The sequence below is a fragment of the Ursus arctos genome, unplaced genomic scaffold, assembly GCF_023065955.2.
Source record: "Ursus arctos isolate Adak ecotype North America unplaced genomic scaffold, UrsArc2.0 scaffold_4, whole genome shotgun sequence".
Classification (NCBI taxonomy): Eukaryota; Metazoa; Chordata; class Mammalia; order Carnivora; family Ursidae; genus Ursus; species Ursus arctos.
The window spans coordinates 71669257-71686661 of NW_026623056.1; the positions used below are offsets into that span (position 1 = coordinate 71669257).

The window sequence follows — 17405 nt, forward strand, 5'->3', positions numbered from 1 at the left end:
CTTCTCCCTCTGCCCCTCCCCCCACTCGTGCACGCTCTCCCTCTCTCTCTCATAAATAAATAAAATCTTTAAAAATAAATAAATAAATAAAATTACATTTTTACAGAGGTATTTAATACCTGACACAAAAAAAAATCACATAAGGAAGGATTTATTTGAGGTTTAATGTGACATCATATAAATAAAATTTGTATAAACATAAATCCAAATCCAGTCATAACACAGATAACAAAAGACAAAGTGAAAACAAAGAGAAGTAATGGGCGGCTATATACAGTTGGACACCGTTGTGTCTTGTACACTGCAAAGTCTTTTACAAAATAATCATTTTCGATCAACACAAGACCAGTCTTCAATGTCATCCTGCAAGATGGGAGACTTTAGCAATCACCAGTGGTTTTCTCCAAAGTCCTCTTTTAGTATGCCCGGTCATTGTTTTGGTGATTGCCACCCTCTCAAGACACCTTGACATAAGTGCTCTGTTGGTCACTGCCATCTGCATATCTCTGGCCATATTCATAGTTCCCACAGTTACACTCAGTAGAATCGTAGCCACCATAGCCGCTGGAGTTCTGATCGCCACCATAGGCACTATTGTAATCTCCATATCCTTGGTCATAACAGTTATTAGACCCTTGGTTCCAGTTTCAGCCCTGAGCTGATTCACAGCCTCTAGTACCACCTTGTCCGCCAACAGCAGCACTTTTTCCACCTTCTTGTTGCTGCTGCCTATATACGTCTTTGGGTTGTGCAACTTTGTTCTTTTTTTTTTTTTTTTTAAAGATTTTATTTATTTATTCGACAGAGATAGAGACAGCCAGTGAGAGAGGGAACACAAGCAGGGGGAGTGGGAGAGGAAGAAGCAGGCTCATAGCAGAGGAGCCTGACGTGGGGCTCGATCCCATAACACCGGGATCACGCCCTGAGCCGAAGGCAGATGCTTAACTGCTGTGCCACCCAGGCGCCCCATGGGTTGTGCAACTTTGATTTCACACTTCCTAAAACCAATGTGATGCTAACTGCTCTTATTATTTATTTATTTATTTATTTATTTATTTATTTATTTATTTTTATTTTTTATTATTTTTATTTTTTAAAATTTCAAGTTTTTGTTTAAATTCTAGTTAGTTAACATATAGTGTAATATTGTTTCAGGAGTAGAATTGAGCAATTCATCACATACATATAACATCCAGGGCTCAGATGTTATCTTCTTTCTAACAATTACTTGACTGGCTCTTCATCTGTACATGTGATAAAACAAAATCCTTTTTTATTTGTTTTCATATCCAAGGAAAGTTCAGTATTTACAATCTCTCCAAAGGCGCCAAAATATTTTTTAATTTGTTCTTTAGAAGTATCTGGGCTCAATCTACCCAAAAAAAACCCTTTTTGTGGGGAGGTGGTTCTTTCCCTTTTAAAGCTTTGGCCCTTTTGGGGTCTATCAATTTGCCATCCAGTTTGTGTTTCTTCCATTCCAAAACCTTATCAATATAAGCACCATCTTTGAAAAGCACAAATCTAAATCCTCTTGATCTTCCAGTCACTGGATCTGTTTTATTTATTTATTTATTTATTTTTTAAGATTTTATTTATTTATTTGAGAGAGATAGAGACAGCCAGCGAGAGAGGGAACACAAGCAGGGGGAGTGGGAGAGGAAGAAGCAGGCTCATAGCAGAGGAGCCTGATGTGGGGCTCGATCCCAGAACGCCGGGATCACGCCCTGAGCCGAAGGCAGATGCTTAACCGCTGTGCCACCCAGGCGCCCCCACTGGATCTGTTTTAATTGTGCAGTCTACACCTTCCCCAATTGAGACAAATGTTCAGTCAGAACTTTCTTGCTTGTATCCCACCTCAAGTCCAATAAACATTAGCCTGGCTCAAACAACTGTCCCACATTTCCCATAACACTGCACTGAGCACTCAGCAAACCAGTGGTACCAACACTGTCAAGCAAAAGAAACAAGCAAAACAGGTCATTTTCCCCAACTTTGGGATTCTTTGGGATTTTCAGTTTATCCCTCTATCTCTAGAGAACCACAGTGTGAAGACCCAAAATATATAATCCATACCTCTAGAGACTAATATACACTAAGCTGATAAATGTTAAACAATAAGCTTGGTAAACAACAACAACAACAAAAACCCTGATTGTAACATCTGCTCATGTTATTGTCTGAATATCAATCCCCCCCCCAATGACCACTTTTGAGCTAACAATGTGATATTACTGAATGCAAAGTTGGAAAGAGACGTGTTGTAGTACACTATTATTTATTTCCCCCATATAGATGAAATAGATAAAATAACCTCAAGAGCATATATGATAATAAAATATACTTAAATAATTTTGATGTAGTTTTCAGCATTAATTAATCTTTAAAAATAATTAATGCAAGTTTATATAATTTAACTTTCAAGAACAGCTATATTTTACAACCAAATTGTAAGACCAGCTCTCATTAGCAGGCACATGCCGGATCTAGCACACCACTGGTAGTAGATGTCTTTCATACGTTTCATTTACTAATTGACATTAAATATCTGAAATAACATAGATTATTAGTTGGTTGTAGTGACTGAGAGTTTTGAACACAAATGAAAATTGGTTTAAACATTTACTACCTTTCTTTAAATTGACGAAAGGAAAAGCAGTGTCTAAAAACAAAAGCAGTGGAATGATATTTCTTGATTAAGATCATATTCTAAGATTAAGCTGTAGCTGGGCTGCTTCTTTCTCTGGAAATTTGCTATGAGCCATTATATTCCACCTTGACTCATTCTCTTGGCCATCGCTGGTTGCACCAGCAATGAATACCTTTCCAAGTTGGTTCACTGTCCTCTATGTCCCTAAATTTGCAAATAGGAGCAATTAGTCCATTCACAAGCCTGAAATTATAACACCTAACCTCAGTAATGATACAGACAAGCATATTTGTCACATGGTCTAGGGAAGCAAAGAAACTTCTAGAAGGGAAAATAAATAAAGAGATAGGGAAATAGGGAGAAGAGAGAAAGGCCAAGAGCTTTACAGTGCTTGGTTCCAGTATCTTCCTAAATTCCCATGCATTCCTGCTTTGGGCTTCTATGAGGCATATTAAGTTGGTTCCGTTACATAATTTAAAAGCATTAAATAACATATAAGGTTTAAGAGTATTTGTATGTATCTGGCTCTGTTCATGTCAAAATGAACTACAATATCATGGATCTCTGCAGATCCAATTTACTACTGACATGTATGCATTTCAGCATATTTCCCCAATCTAGGTACAAGAATTTTTAAATAAGGAAAGAAACATAATAAACTTTTAAGTACATAGATTAGATGTGTTTTGGAGAGGAGTAGGAAAGAAACAAGGGAGTACCCTGTATATACTCCAGAAATAGATAATTCCCTGACCTCAAGATTATTCCTTGTGTTTTCCAGTCAGTATTTAGCAAGTGAGTCAGTTAATTAGCACTTATCAATTATGAGCTGACTGGTAATACAGAGGAGTCAGAATGCAGAACATCATCCCCATCCTGTATGCAATCAGTTAAGTCTTGGGAGACAGTCACAAACGCATGGAAATAGAGTTTATAATAATAATAAACATAGCTCTTGACTCTGAGTCTCCGTGGGTCATGCTATTCTTTTCCATTTGCAAATCCATTATTCTTCTCTATTTAAGGTATCTGTGCATTAAGGCTAATATCCTTGAGGAGATAAAAGCCAAATGCCAAAGCAGATTTGATCACAAGTTATGCAGATGGTGGTGATTTGATTAGGAATTTGTGCACTGGGCTGTCATCTGCGATCTCTGCAGGACTTTTTTTCTTTCCCGTTGTGTAGTTTGACCAGTTGTGTTGAATGATAATTCAAAAAATATAGTTTGGTCAATACTGTAGCAATATACAGCTTCTGATTTTTAAAATTCAGTCTTCATTTTCTTTGTCTTCTCAACAAAATTATCAGTCACTTTCTTTTTCTTTCTAGTTTCCATCATAGTATAATTCTTAATAATTTACAATTATCTAACATGCTGCCATCTGCCATTGTAGAGGAAAACTCTTTAATGCTTATCTGCTGAGAGTTATGAAATTACACTGAGGATAATGTTTACATCATTCCATTAGCTGTAGGTATTCTCTATAACGGAGAATTTGAAAATAAAATAACAAGAAGAAAATGATATATTGTACCTTACAGACATGAGATTTCCATAAAGAAATGGGTTAAATCCATAAGAACTTAGTAAGTTAAAAGGCACTATAGAAAATTCTTATTTTTGGAGCACCTGGGTGGCTCAGTCTTTTAAGCATCTGCCTGTGGCTCGGGTCATGATCCCAGAGTCCGGGAGTCAAGCCCAGTGGCAGGCTCCCTGCTGCAGGGAGCCTGCCTCTCCTTCTCCACCCCATTCTTGCTATCTCTGTCTCTCTCAAATAAATAAAATATTAAAAAAATAATATTAAAACAAACGACAAAAAAGAAAATTCTTATTTTCATACACTTGCTCACTGAATCCTTAACCTGACTTAAAAAAAAAACCTGTATTAGCATATATTTGAGAAAACATATTTGTAATTGATTCTACAATCCAGAAAATAATTTGCAGATACTCTAACTTCAACAGAATGGATAACTTATAGCAACAAATCAAAAAATTTATAATGGATAAATATATGATAAATTAATGTTCCATTTTCTTATATATCCATAACTTAATTATTATACTCTATATTGTAATAATTTCCAGATAAGAATTTTCATTGTTACAATTAGCATCACTGGCTCCTGTCTTCTATCTAAGATTATGACATTAGCTATACTTTTGGAACATATTCCTGGTCATATGACTATCTATGTTTCAAGGTGATGTCTTCTAACACTAATGTGGCCTCTTAGTTTCAGGAATAGTGCTCCTTATACTCCTACAATATCTTAGCATCCTGCAAAGATGTTGCATTCATAATCTCTATAGCACAGGAATGCTTCCTAAGCACCTTCACTATCCTTGATGTACTATCAAATTGAACCAATGAAGAAGAACAATTATTTCCTTCAAGATACCACCCTGTTAAGCTCAATAAGTTATATTCTCATCGGTTCTTACATAATTTTTAGCAGTATTACCTTTGTACAAATCATTTATCACCATTCCTGAAGGGCCAGAGCTGGACGTCTCTGTGTCGCCTTGAACCATTCCAATGGTTCACCTGCTCCTGTAATATCGTTGCCAATTTTGCATGTTTTGCCTTTCTTTAGTAAGAAGGAACATCTTATGAAATGTGGATCAAAAAATGGTTATATTAACTATGTATTGCAGCATAATAATATTGCCATAAATTCAGAAGCTTAAAATAACATCTATTTATCATCTCAAGCTCTCTGCACGCAGGTCAGCAGTTTTGTCTTTGGTTAGTTGCGTACTCTGCATTAGGATCTTTCACAGGTAGTCAAGGTGATGGCCAGGCTGCAATCTGCAGTCTCTTATGAGGCCTGCCTAGGAAGAACCCTACTTCCAAATACATGTGGTTGTTGACAGAATTCACTTCTTTTGGGGCTACTGGACTGAGATCCAATATTTCTTGCTGATTTTTTTAGCCACCCTCAACTTCTTGCCTTTTGATATGGACATAGCAACTTGCTTCTTCCAGGCCAACAAGGAAGAGTTTCTTCCCAATATGGGTGTTGCAGTTTTATGCAAAATAATCATGTACATGTAATTACATATACTCTCTCATCTCTGCCATATTCTATTGGATTGAAGCAAGTCACAGGCCTGCCACACTGAAGAGGAAGTTACAGGTGCATAAAGATGTGAATACCAAGCAGCAGGAATCACAGGGTCCACCTTAGAATCTGTGTCTCTTAAAGAACCTCATTTCCCCAAAAGCAAGTTGAAAATCTATTTGGCCACATCACCTTCTCCTCAAATTTGTCAACCTCTTCTTAGGTTCTTGCCTGGGCTCAGTCTACGAAGTTCCCATGCATACTTGGACAAGGTGGCATTGCCTGAAAGTTAGTACATCTGACCTTTGGAACATCTTGCAGCATGGGATAATTCCTGTGAGGAGACTGTTCCACAAATGTATTTATTCTTATTCTACTTACTCTCTGAGTGAACGGATAACAGAACTTATCTATGGTCACAGAATCGAACTATATTCAGCATATCTTCCTCATCAGATATTACTTCAGTGACTTACACTTTTCAGCTAAATGCTTTTTTCCCCCCCATTTGGGGAACAGATGTGAACCATCTGTTTTTAATCAAAAATCCATATTAAATTACACCTTTAATTCTAGTGATAAGTAGGAAAACATCTTAAATGTAATTTGACTTGTGTATATGATTTCTTCATTAGATTTACCTCCTTTAAAATATGTCAAAACCTCATTATCTTGAATGCTGATGATGTAATGAAGAGATTAAGATTCCATACACTGTATAAACTATGAAGAGCTACAGGAGCAAGTCTGAATTACACAAGCATGTGTTAAGAGGATCATTAAGTAATTTGGTCCATTTAACATTACATGCCCATGCGACTGTTCCATACTTTGATACTTTTATATTTCAAAGCAAGAATAGATTGAAAACAACTTTTGAATTTATTAGTCATCCATCTTTTTCTATGTATGTCTCTCAAAAGTCAGGGGTAAAAACTCAGAAGTCGTTATGTATCTAATCCACATAATCTTTAAACAAAGATTTAAAAGATAAAAAAATATATAAAGGTAATGCTTTGTATGATGTACAGAGTTTCATATTCTTTCCTATTTTTAGGGCGAAACTCATGGCCATGGAGGGAGAATTTACCCAAAATGATTGAAAGCTTTTCTGTCAAAGAGGTAATTTACCCTCTATTATCAGACAGACTAGACTAGTACAGGCCCTTATCACAAAAATGTCTTCATCATTTAAGACATAATGGACAGAGATTCCTCTTCCCGCTCATTGGATGTAATGTCAGCACAGCTCTGCACTAGCACAATTCCAGGAGACATGAGAGAGAAAGAGAAAGAGAGAGAGAGAAAGCACATTAGCGTAGCAGTGATAGTCTGCCTTTTGGTAGTGTATGCTTCCCCCTGAGGAAAGCACTGTTGTCCTTTTGATGTTACCTGTATACTCTGGCTTTTTGGAGACATCCCCTGTCTATATCACAGCCCCGACCTCGGCCCCAGGGACTCATATCTTTCCAAATCACACCCAAAGATTCTTAGCAGGACTTTATCCATAATAGACGCAAACTTAAATTCTATCAAAATCACATACTTTTCTCTTTTGCTTTCATTTAAAAAAATCATGTTAACAACTTCGTGTATTCCAAAATGTTCAAAGCACTGATTTTAGATAAAAAATGTAAGTTGAAAGGGGTGATCTTTAGGACTGGAGCAGGAAAAGCAGTAACAGTTTCAGACGTGTAGCTGGGCAGGAGCCAACCCAATTTGTGCTTATCATCAGGCATCGGGGGAATCCCCGAAAGAAATCCTGCATGGCGTGTGTGGCCCAAGCAAGCAGGCAGATAGTGGACTGATTTCCCTTCTAGGCCAGAAAATTAAGAGAGAGAAACTTGTTCCATGTAATGCCGAAGCCCAAGGATCAGACAGGCAGAAAGACCTCACAACAATAGTTATGATGAGTGGGGGATTAAGAGTGGTGTCAGTTTTGGAATTGTTGCTTGTAATGCTGCCAAATGTTGAGGGAAGTTGTCAGACAATGGGCCCACAGGCACAGAGAAACATTAGACTTGCAAATCCTTCCTTACCAACTAGATGCAGGATACTGCAACTTTGTCAAATCTGACTTGTGCTCCTATCTGGTACAGAGAGGAGGGCTGGGGGCAGCTTATGGAGAACTGGATAGCAATAACTGAGAGATAAACAATAACAATGTACATGGCAGGAAAACGATCTCAGAAGATAATACTTAAAGATAAAGTATAAACAGTGTTAGTTGCATGTTTATTGAGTAGAAACTATGGGACAGGATTCCTCTGCACACTGGGGATGCATCCAAGTCCTGGCTTCTTGTCCTAAGTTGGAAGAAGAGAGACCATAAACAAAACTAAGTCAGTTTTGTTTTACGTCAGAAGGGAATGCATTTTAGAAGAAAATTAAAGTTGACAAAGATAATAGCCAGAAAATTTGCATTTGTGGGGCATAGGAATAGGACTGAAATTTTATTTTTATTTTTTTTAAGATTTTATTTATTTGACAGAGAGAGAGAGAGACAGCACAAGCAGGGGGAGTGGGAGAGGAAGAAGCAGGTTCCCAGCGGAAGAGCCTGACATGGGGCTCGATCCCAGAACTCCGGGATCACGCACTGAGCCGAAGGCAGACACCTAACTACTGAGCCACCCAGGTGCCCCAGGACTGAAATTTTAAATCGAACTGTAGGCTTGGCCTTCTTGACTAGATAACATTTGAGTACCTTGGTAAAGAAGGTGACAGAGCGAGCAAAACAGCCAGGTTTCTGGAAGTAGAGGGTAACAGTCCAAGGGAGCAGCACTTGCAAGTATCCTGAGATGAGCACATGTCTGGAGAGAGAAGAGAAAGTACAGAGGCTCTGCACTGAGATCCCACCTGGTGGACTCCAGAACAGGCAGAGGCCAGTGTGGTTGGGGGAAAATGAGAGAGCTGGTGAGTTAGACGGATAAGGTCAGAAATATAAGAGAAAGAGTATAGATCATCGTGGCCCTCTTAAGCCATTGTCAGAACTGAGAGTTTGTTGTCTGAGAAACGAGGAAACATTGAAGCACTGGAGAACTAAAGTGAAATGATGTGACTTATGTTTTAACAGTCTCAGTCCAGGTGCTATATTGCGTGATTTTTTTTTTCCTTTTCAGAGCCTCTCTAAACTTTCTACATTTTTCATATTACAGTATATAATTAAAATTAAACTTTCATTCTTTTTTTTTTTTCCTTAAGGCTAGTGCCAGGAGCTGGAACAAAAATCTCATCATTTTTGGGGACTCTGATAGAAAGATGAGGTGACAGTAAGGCATTATCATTACAAACTAACAGCAGCACTGCTAAAAAGATAGGGTCTATGGCAGTGGTCAAGTAAATGTGATCTAAGTTTGGGAAACAACAACAACAACAACATATATGTCACCTGCTGGCAGCAGTGTGGAAGTAATTATTCAAATTATAAATAATCTTTTGCAGAGAAGATAAAGAAAGGATTTGTCCTCCACCTACTGCCTGAAAAAAGAAAATTTTTAGAGATACTCATCACACTCCTATAGTCTTGGAAACCAGAACACCCCTCAAGTAATTGTTTTGCTTTTTTTATTGTTGTTCTGGAAAGCAGATGGAAGTCACAGGCTGTGACCATGGTCCATTATCTGTTACAACAAACCAGGAATGCCTGGAATGCTTGCAAATTACCTAGGAGAAGTCTCTCTCCAGCTAAAATTATCCTTGCTTTCTTTTAAGGTTTCCATACTAACAAAAATAAATCCAGTACCATTTTGCCTCATGTTAGTTAAGTTATGGTTGAATATCTTGGCAAAGCCATAATTTCTGCCCTACTCAAGTTTTCGATGTTCTTGTTGGATAGTGAGTTCATATGTGGACCATAATATAACTAAAAATAAATGAACCAACCACCTGGTAAGTAAAAGAGGGCTCATTTGGAACAGTGCGACACTATGCCATGAACTAAAGATCATAATTCTCTTCTGTGTAACTGAGGTCTATTCATTCAAGAAAAAATGTGAAAACATTAAAAGTTGGTAAAATCCATTTGACTGGCCTCAGCTATTTGGTGTACCGGACCTTCTTCCCCATCATAGTTAAAGGAATCTGAACAAGTCCCCAGCCAGTATTCTCAAAAAAAAAAAAAGAAAGAAAAAGGAAAACTTTTAATTACAATAAAATTCATTTTGAAAATCAAGTTTCTTTTTCTATTTTGCACTTTTATTTACTAAAATGTTTTCAAAGATGGCAGACAGTTCCCGAAAAAATAAAAGCAATTACTTTGCTCAGGATTATATATTCCCTGGATATGTAAATTTATTAAAGTCAGTCAGGAATTAGGTAGCAGTGCTTTTCAATAAATAAGAAATTCAAACCTGTCAAAGACATTTATAAATTGTTAATTAATGTTAATTGAGTAAATTGACTAGCATTAATGGACTAAATTAAGTGTGAGCTTTTGAAATAATAAAGATTATACTTTTCCACCTTCACTCCAATCCTATATGGGTATAATCATCGAGTCTAATCAATTTTCACATGTCACCCTCAGTGGGGATTTCTGAAAAAATTGCTTATCTGTGAAGGTTCTATCTTGGTTGATTAAGAATGGAAAATGAGTATCCAGTTTGTGATTTTAAGGGCACTGTCATGAGAGAGTGAAAGTAACACGCTTTTACTGGTTAGCAAGTAATTCCCTCAAGATTTTACTCAGCTGCTGGTGTTACTAAACACTTTACTGTTCAGAAAACTAAAGCAGTTGAGGCGAAATGAATGAAGCCCTAATTTCAACTGAGAAAGACTCACAAGTAAATCTCATGCGGCCTATTGCTTCTGATTTAATAACCCTGTGGGTGATGGACAAGGCTGCCAGGCCTCCCATCGCACGTTATGCGAACAGAAGGGGAATCACTCTAAAAGGACTCTGTTTCTTCATAGATTGCCCTGCTTTGGTACACAGTCAATGTGTTCTAAAGATGCTTTAAGACTTGATGAAGGAATGAATACCTGAAAATGGAGGCCAGTGAACATCCAAATCATGTTTTGAGAGAAGTTGCCAATTGCCAGCTGCTACTTTCTTTTTTTTTCCAGCTTTATTGAAGTTGAAAAAGATTATAAGATATTTAAAGTGTACAGTGTGATGCTTTGATAAATGCATACTTTGTGAAAAAATTCCTCTCATCGAGATAATGAACATATCCATCACCTCACATATTTACCCTCTCCGTTGATGTTGTGGAAACATTTAAGCTCTACTCTTTTAGTAAATTTCAATTACATGATACAGCACTATCAACTAGAGTTACCATGTTATACATTAGATCCTCAGACCTTATTTATTTTATAACTGAAAGTTGGTACCCTTTTTCCAACTTTTCCTTATGTCCCCCACACCCAGCCCCCTGGCAACCACTTCTATCCATCCCTCCATCAGCATCACCAGAAAAACGCGTAGATTGTACATGACACTTCCTTCATGAAAAAAGGTGGGAAATTTGTGATTAATGGAGTAAATGCTATTACTTGTTTCTTGTTTACTATACACTTATTTAAAAAAAAGAGCTCCCTTATTTTTATTTATTTTTTTGTAGAAACCAGATCTTAAGTGTTCATGCACATTAAACCTACATGAGCAGGTTGTGGAAGAGTGGTAGAAACTGTCTCATTCTATTATTTCCCTATCCACTGTCTCCAAAGGAATGGACCAATTTCCAAAGAGAAGCTTTTCTATTGATAGAGAACTGAGTTACATCCTCACAATATTCTCTACATGCATGTACCACATCTGTTCTTGTGGAGAATCCTCCAAAATCCTTGTGGAAACCACATGAATCTGAGCACACTTGGTCCTGCTGAAATCCCTGGACTGCTTGGTGAGTAATAGAGCATGGCTTTCCCTCTGAGTTACGTATACTACTTAACATTTTATCTTGCTAAAGTTTTACTGGGAAGAGAGCAACTCCCTGGGGTAGGTTGGGTGGTGGAGAAGGGGAAAATGAAAGAAATTCTACCAACATGCAAAGGACATTATATCTCATTTAGCACTTAGTTTAAAGGGTATTATAAATGTTTTTCTCACTAATTTTTCATAGTTCATATCTTTCTTCTGTTTCGTTGTGCAATGACTAGATATTTCTATTTCTATGTATCTATGTATCTATGATCTATCTCCAGTGTCTTTCTGAGAGAAAAGTTGAGAGAGAGGGAGAGAGAGGAAACAGACCACTCTGAGGCAGGACAAAAAGAGAAGAGAAAGCTTACTTGCTTACTTATTTATCTGTCAGCCTCTGGTCTCAGTCTTGATGGAGGCATCAGTGCCCCAAGTTTTCTTATCTGAGTATCCTAAAGAATTATTCTCTCCCCAAATCACACACTGCCCAGAAAGTCTCTTCCTTAGTTGCTTGCTATTGTTGTTTCTCTATAAGTCTAAGGAAACAGGCTTCTCTTTGCCATGCCCTAAAGAAAATTGTCTCTTTTCATCAATCAGTGAGTGATAATTTCAGTTGTTAAGGGACAGATACTATTCCAAAGAGTTAAGTAACAGGGGCTTTTTATTTTATATTTAAGATAGTTATCTGATATTAGCCACCCTAATTTCTTAGCCTTCTGCTCTTTAAATAACTTTTCTTGAATTATTTTTCTTCAGAAATATTAGCAGTGAGGAAGTTCTTCCTCCCTCAATAATTCCACCTCCTCCTTGTCTTTGAAGACACACCCCCAGAGAAGTTCATTCATAGTCAAGCACAGAAGACATTGCCTCTTAGCGTCTAGCCTCAGGCCCAGGGAACAGCTGCACTTCTCTATACCTGACATGATTGACACTGAGGATTTCATCCATAGCATTGTTTATTTTCTTTTTTCAGAGCACTGATAACCAGCATCTTTTATTTCTCTAATCAAAACCTTTATAAATAGGAAGCATGCAAAACTTCTCATAATATGGAACAAGATGTAAAAACCAAAAAAAAAAAAAAAAATTCTCATGATTTATTCCTTCCCATTGATGTAACATACTTAGATAATTTCTTGAGAATGGCCTAGGTGTTGCATATGATGCTACGCTAGGGACAGTCATTAAGTCCATCACTTTTCCTGAAGAAGGAAGGATCCTTACAGGGCAGATGGGAATGTAGTCTTAAGCAGTAAAATAAGGTTTTCCAAAGATCCCTTACTATCTTCTCCCCTTACATCTTCCTTATGCCTTAAACCACATATTTTCATTCAAATTTAAATCTTTATCGGGAAGACCTAACCCAGATATTGAGCAAGGACAAAGCACAATTATACTCTTCGTTTATCTTTCTATAATGATCCCATGATCCTTAATTATTTTTCTTCAGTCTTAAAAAGGTCACCTCTACTTCTGCTCCTATAATATGGATATATTATGGTGCTCTAGACTTTTGAGTTATAACATACTTCAATGTGATCCCCACATTGATCTGAATGCTTTCTGGGGAGGACTCTTTAGAACAATGTGAAAACAAGATCTTTCTATTACCTTTCTTACAGGTTTAATCAATTCATATTTTTTATATGAAGACATTAGAGACCCTTCTTGGTTATTATAAAATATTTCTATTATAGTTTTTATGTAATGCAAGGAATATTTAAAATTCAATAAAAAGGCACTTGCTTTGCAGAAAGTGTTCGAGTAGGAAAATATAAGAAAATTCAGTTATGTTTAAAGATGAAGATGCAAATCATCTATTCAACATTTTCTTCTGAGTACTGGGTTCTAAGATGAAGACAGATACTTAAGAAATGTTATCAGTAACAAAGGCAGCAAAAAAACATAGTATTTTAAAAGTGTGTATCAGTACTTTATTATTTTTTTTCTTCGGAATAATATATCCAAAACATAGTATTTTTTAGATGAAACAGTATTCAAGGGTCCCAAATATGTCTTTCCTTAGATTGAGTTAGTTCCTAGGTTTGCTAGGAAGTCAACCATAGTCAATGACTAAAAGGAAGAAGCTAGAACTGAGTGCATGAAGGTCTAAAGGGAGTCATCCAACTGTAGCATTAACCCTTTAGCAGGTGAAGAAAATCATAAATTATAGTCTGCAAGGGAGGGGTTGTCTTTGAACTTAATTTGAGTAAATGCTTATATCTAGAGTATCTATTACGTAAAGGGTCTTATATTACCATTCATTGTTAAGCAGAGTACTCTGCAAGTCAACAAATTATAGAATCATGGGTCCCAGTGGTTCAACCAATATGGATCAAGAATTCTATCAAAACCAAGGTTGACAGGGAACAGCATCCAGTTTTTTAAAGAGAAGGCTAGAAACAACTAGCCCATCTTGTGAGGGATCTGGCCAACCTTGTGTTTGAGCAGCGTGTGCTGCAGGGTTGGAAGAATAAAAGAAATGAAGCCTAGGCTGAAGGCATACAATGGGGAAGAAAAACGTGTCAAGACTTGGAGAATGTCAGAGGCTTGATGGCAATCAAGACATGGCTGTAAGATGTACTATATCTAGAAGACATTTGGATATGTTTTATTTGTTTTTTACTTTTGTTTTATTTTTTTAGAGAGAGAGAGTGAGCACATGTGTGCATGGGGGGAAGGTCAGAGGGAAAGGGAGAGAGAGAGAGAATCCAGCCTGACCCAGGGCTGGATCCCATCACCTTGGGATCATGACCAGAGTTGAAATTAAGAGTCAGGTGCTTAACTGACTGAGCCACCCAGGTGCCCCTGGGTATTGTTTTAAATATCTATTGAATTCTGTATATCCATGAGTATGAAAAAAATGCAGTTTTTTTCAGTGAGGAAAAATACCTCTATATATTTTAACAGTCACTTTGGAAAACAGTGTGGAGGTCCCTCAAAAAGTTAAAAATAGAGCTACCCTATGACCCAGCAATTGCACTACTGGGTATTTACCCCAAAGATACAGATGTAGTGAAGAGAAGGGCCATATGCACCCCAATGTTCATAGCAGCATTGTCCACGATAGCTAAACTGTGGAAGGAGCCGAGATGCCCTTCAACATACAAATGGATTAAGAAGATGTGGTCCATATATACAATGGAATATTACTCAGTCATCAGAAAGAACGATTACCAACATTTGAAGCAACATGGACGGGACTGGAGGAGATTATACTAAGTGAAATAAGTCAAGCAGAGAAAGATAATTATCATATGGTGTCACTCATTTATGGAACATAAGGAATAGCAGGGAGATCGGTAGGAGAAGGAAGGGAAGAATGAACGGGGGGTAAACAGAAAGGGGAATAAACCACAAGGCACTATGGACTCTGGGAAACAAACTGAGGGTTTCAGAAGGGGGGGTGGGGGATTGGGCTAGGCCAGTGATGGGTATTAAGGAGGGCACGTATTGCATGGAGCACTGGGTGTTATACGTAAACAATGAATCATGGAACACTACATCAAAAACTAATGATGTACTGTATGGTGACTAACATAACATACAAAAAAAAAAAAAAAAAAAGCCAAGAAAACGCAACATCCAGCTGTGTGTTCAAACTTCAAGTTGCAACTTTCAGTTAGAAGGAGGAGAATTAGGGGTGCCTGGGTGGCTCAGTCAATTAAGCATTGAACTCTTGAGTTTGGCTCACATCATGATCTCTGAGTTGTGAGATGGACCCTTGTATCTACTCCTTGCTCAGCGGGGAGTCTGCTTGAGATTCTCTCTCTCCCTCTTCCTCTGCCCCTCCCCCTGCTCACTCTCTCTCTCTAAAATAAATAAATAAATCTTTTTAAAAAAAGAAGAAAGAGGAGCGCCTGGGTGGCTCAGTCGTTAAGCGTCTGCTTTTGGCTCAGGGAGTGATCCCAGGGTCCTGGGATCGAGCCCTGCATCAGGGTGCCTGCTCGGCTGGAAGCCTGCTTCTTCCTCTCCCACTCCTCCTGCTTGTGTTCCCTCTCTTGCTGGCTGTCTCTCTGTCAAATAAATAAATAAATAAATAAAATCTTACCAAAAAAGATAGGGAATTAGATAATTCAAGCCTTAAGAACGATTATCTTTCAAGGTGTTAAACCTATTCAGAAAAGTCTCAGTAAGACAACTACTAAAAACATTCTGGGTTTCTGCTGTTCTTGTTTCAGAGTTGGTCAAAATCTCTGCTTATAATATCTTGTTTAATTGGATGGGAATTGCCTTCCTTGAATGAGTAAGGCTCTTTTGATATTGGAATGATTTAGAATAATGTACATAATCCAAAAAAAGTCACAGTATTCATATTTGTGAGTTAAGAAGCTGTGCATATTTGATATTTTATACTCTTGTAATGTTTAAGAGAATTGTGCCCTCTAAAGAATCAACCATATAGCTCCAATTTGCAGGTGCAGTTAAAGAATTGATTTAAACTTAGGATGTCAATTAAGCTCTTCCTAAACTTGTTCAATATAAAGAATAGTATAATATTTTGACAACATAAAGCTCTCCATATTTATCATAAGACTTTATTAGTTAAAAGGGAAATCAAGCATTTATAGTGTAATTTAGAATGATATTAATGATATTAAATCAGCAAACCAATAGAAATTTACTCTGAAACCTCTCAAAGGTTAATAAAATTTAATAAAGTAGAATTAAGTATCTGAATTATGAATTAAGTTTAATAAATCAAAATACAATTATTTATATCAAAAAGAAATCTTAAGTTCTCCTTTGCTTGCAAATCATCCCCATACGTATTTTAAAAATTCATATCATCAATGGATAGATATACAACTTGCTGCATGTTTCTGTGGGGAAGGTATTCCTGAAAAACAAATATGCTTCCGGCATTTATCTAGGGAGCTAGATATCAATTTTCTGATAGTTTTCCAATAGCTTTTGGTATCAGATAATAGTAGAAATGAATCTGTATTTATGATAATATATCAGGATCTGGGAAAGAGAAATTTCTATAACCATCCATATGCACACACTCATATCCACACACACTCTCTTCATGGATCTTTTCAACCCCTGTCTTTAGTCAATGAAATGAAAAGGGCGTAGCATCCCACATAGATATTTCTGTTATTATTTCTGGTTAGATGAAAGTGAAATACAAACTAGAGAAGAATTCCTATAAGGAAAATATGTCCAAGTATCTTTAATAAGTAAAACAAATGTCTTAAATAATTAAAATTAGCGTGTTTGTTTTAGTGAAAATGGATATTGTTCAGTAGAAATAGTGAATAATGGTTTCCCTTTTCTTTCACCTGCAATTCATTCTTTCATCTGAATAGTGTCAAGTCTCTGATTTAAAATAATTGTATATTTTCTAGAAGCACATTAACAAAGAAAAACAAGTTCTGAAATCTTTTAAGTCAATGTTATAACTGTCTTAAAATTCACTTCTATATATTTTATTTTTGATCTGTTTCTCTTTATTACAAATGTTCTTAAGATAATATTTTTAATGTTTCCACACAATCCAAAGAGAAACATTGGGGGGGAAAATGCTTTAATAGAAGTGTTGTGTCAGTTTTGAATAAGCCAAGTGTAAATAAAAGTAGCTTAAGTGTGTTGTTCAGACCTTTTGTAGTTATAAAACTAGAAATAGTTTAGCCTAAAACTTCAAATATAAATTAATGTAAAAAGTCAAAATAAAATAAAGTGTGGTATTTTCATGGGTTTTTTTTTTTTAGCAGAAGAGTAATTCTTGGACTTTTAGCTACATATTTGAATTTATAACCCTTTTAAAAATGTCTATCTAACACTCCTGAGTTGATTTTTCTATTTTTTGCATTGGCCTACAT

General features: G+C 36.7%; 2 pseudogenes; one reads left to right on the top strand and one right to left on the bottom strand.

Annotated features, from left to right (window-relative positions):
• Positions 1 to 416: 416 nt before the first annotated feature.
• On the bottom strand, positions 417 to 7133 carry LOC113256973 (heterogeneous nuclear ribonucleoprotein D-like; annotated as a pseudogene).
• A 3323-nt stretch (positions 7134 to 10456) lies between these two features.
• Positions 10457 to 17405, top strand: part of LOC113256966 (magnesium transporter NIPA2-like) — a 70946-nt pseudogene continuing 63997 nt past the window's right edge.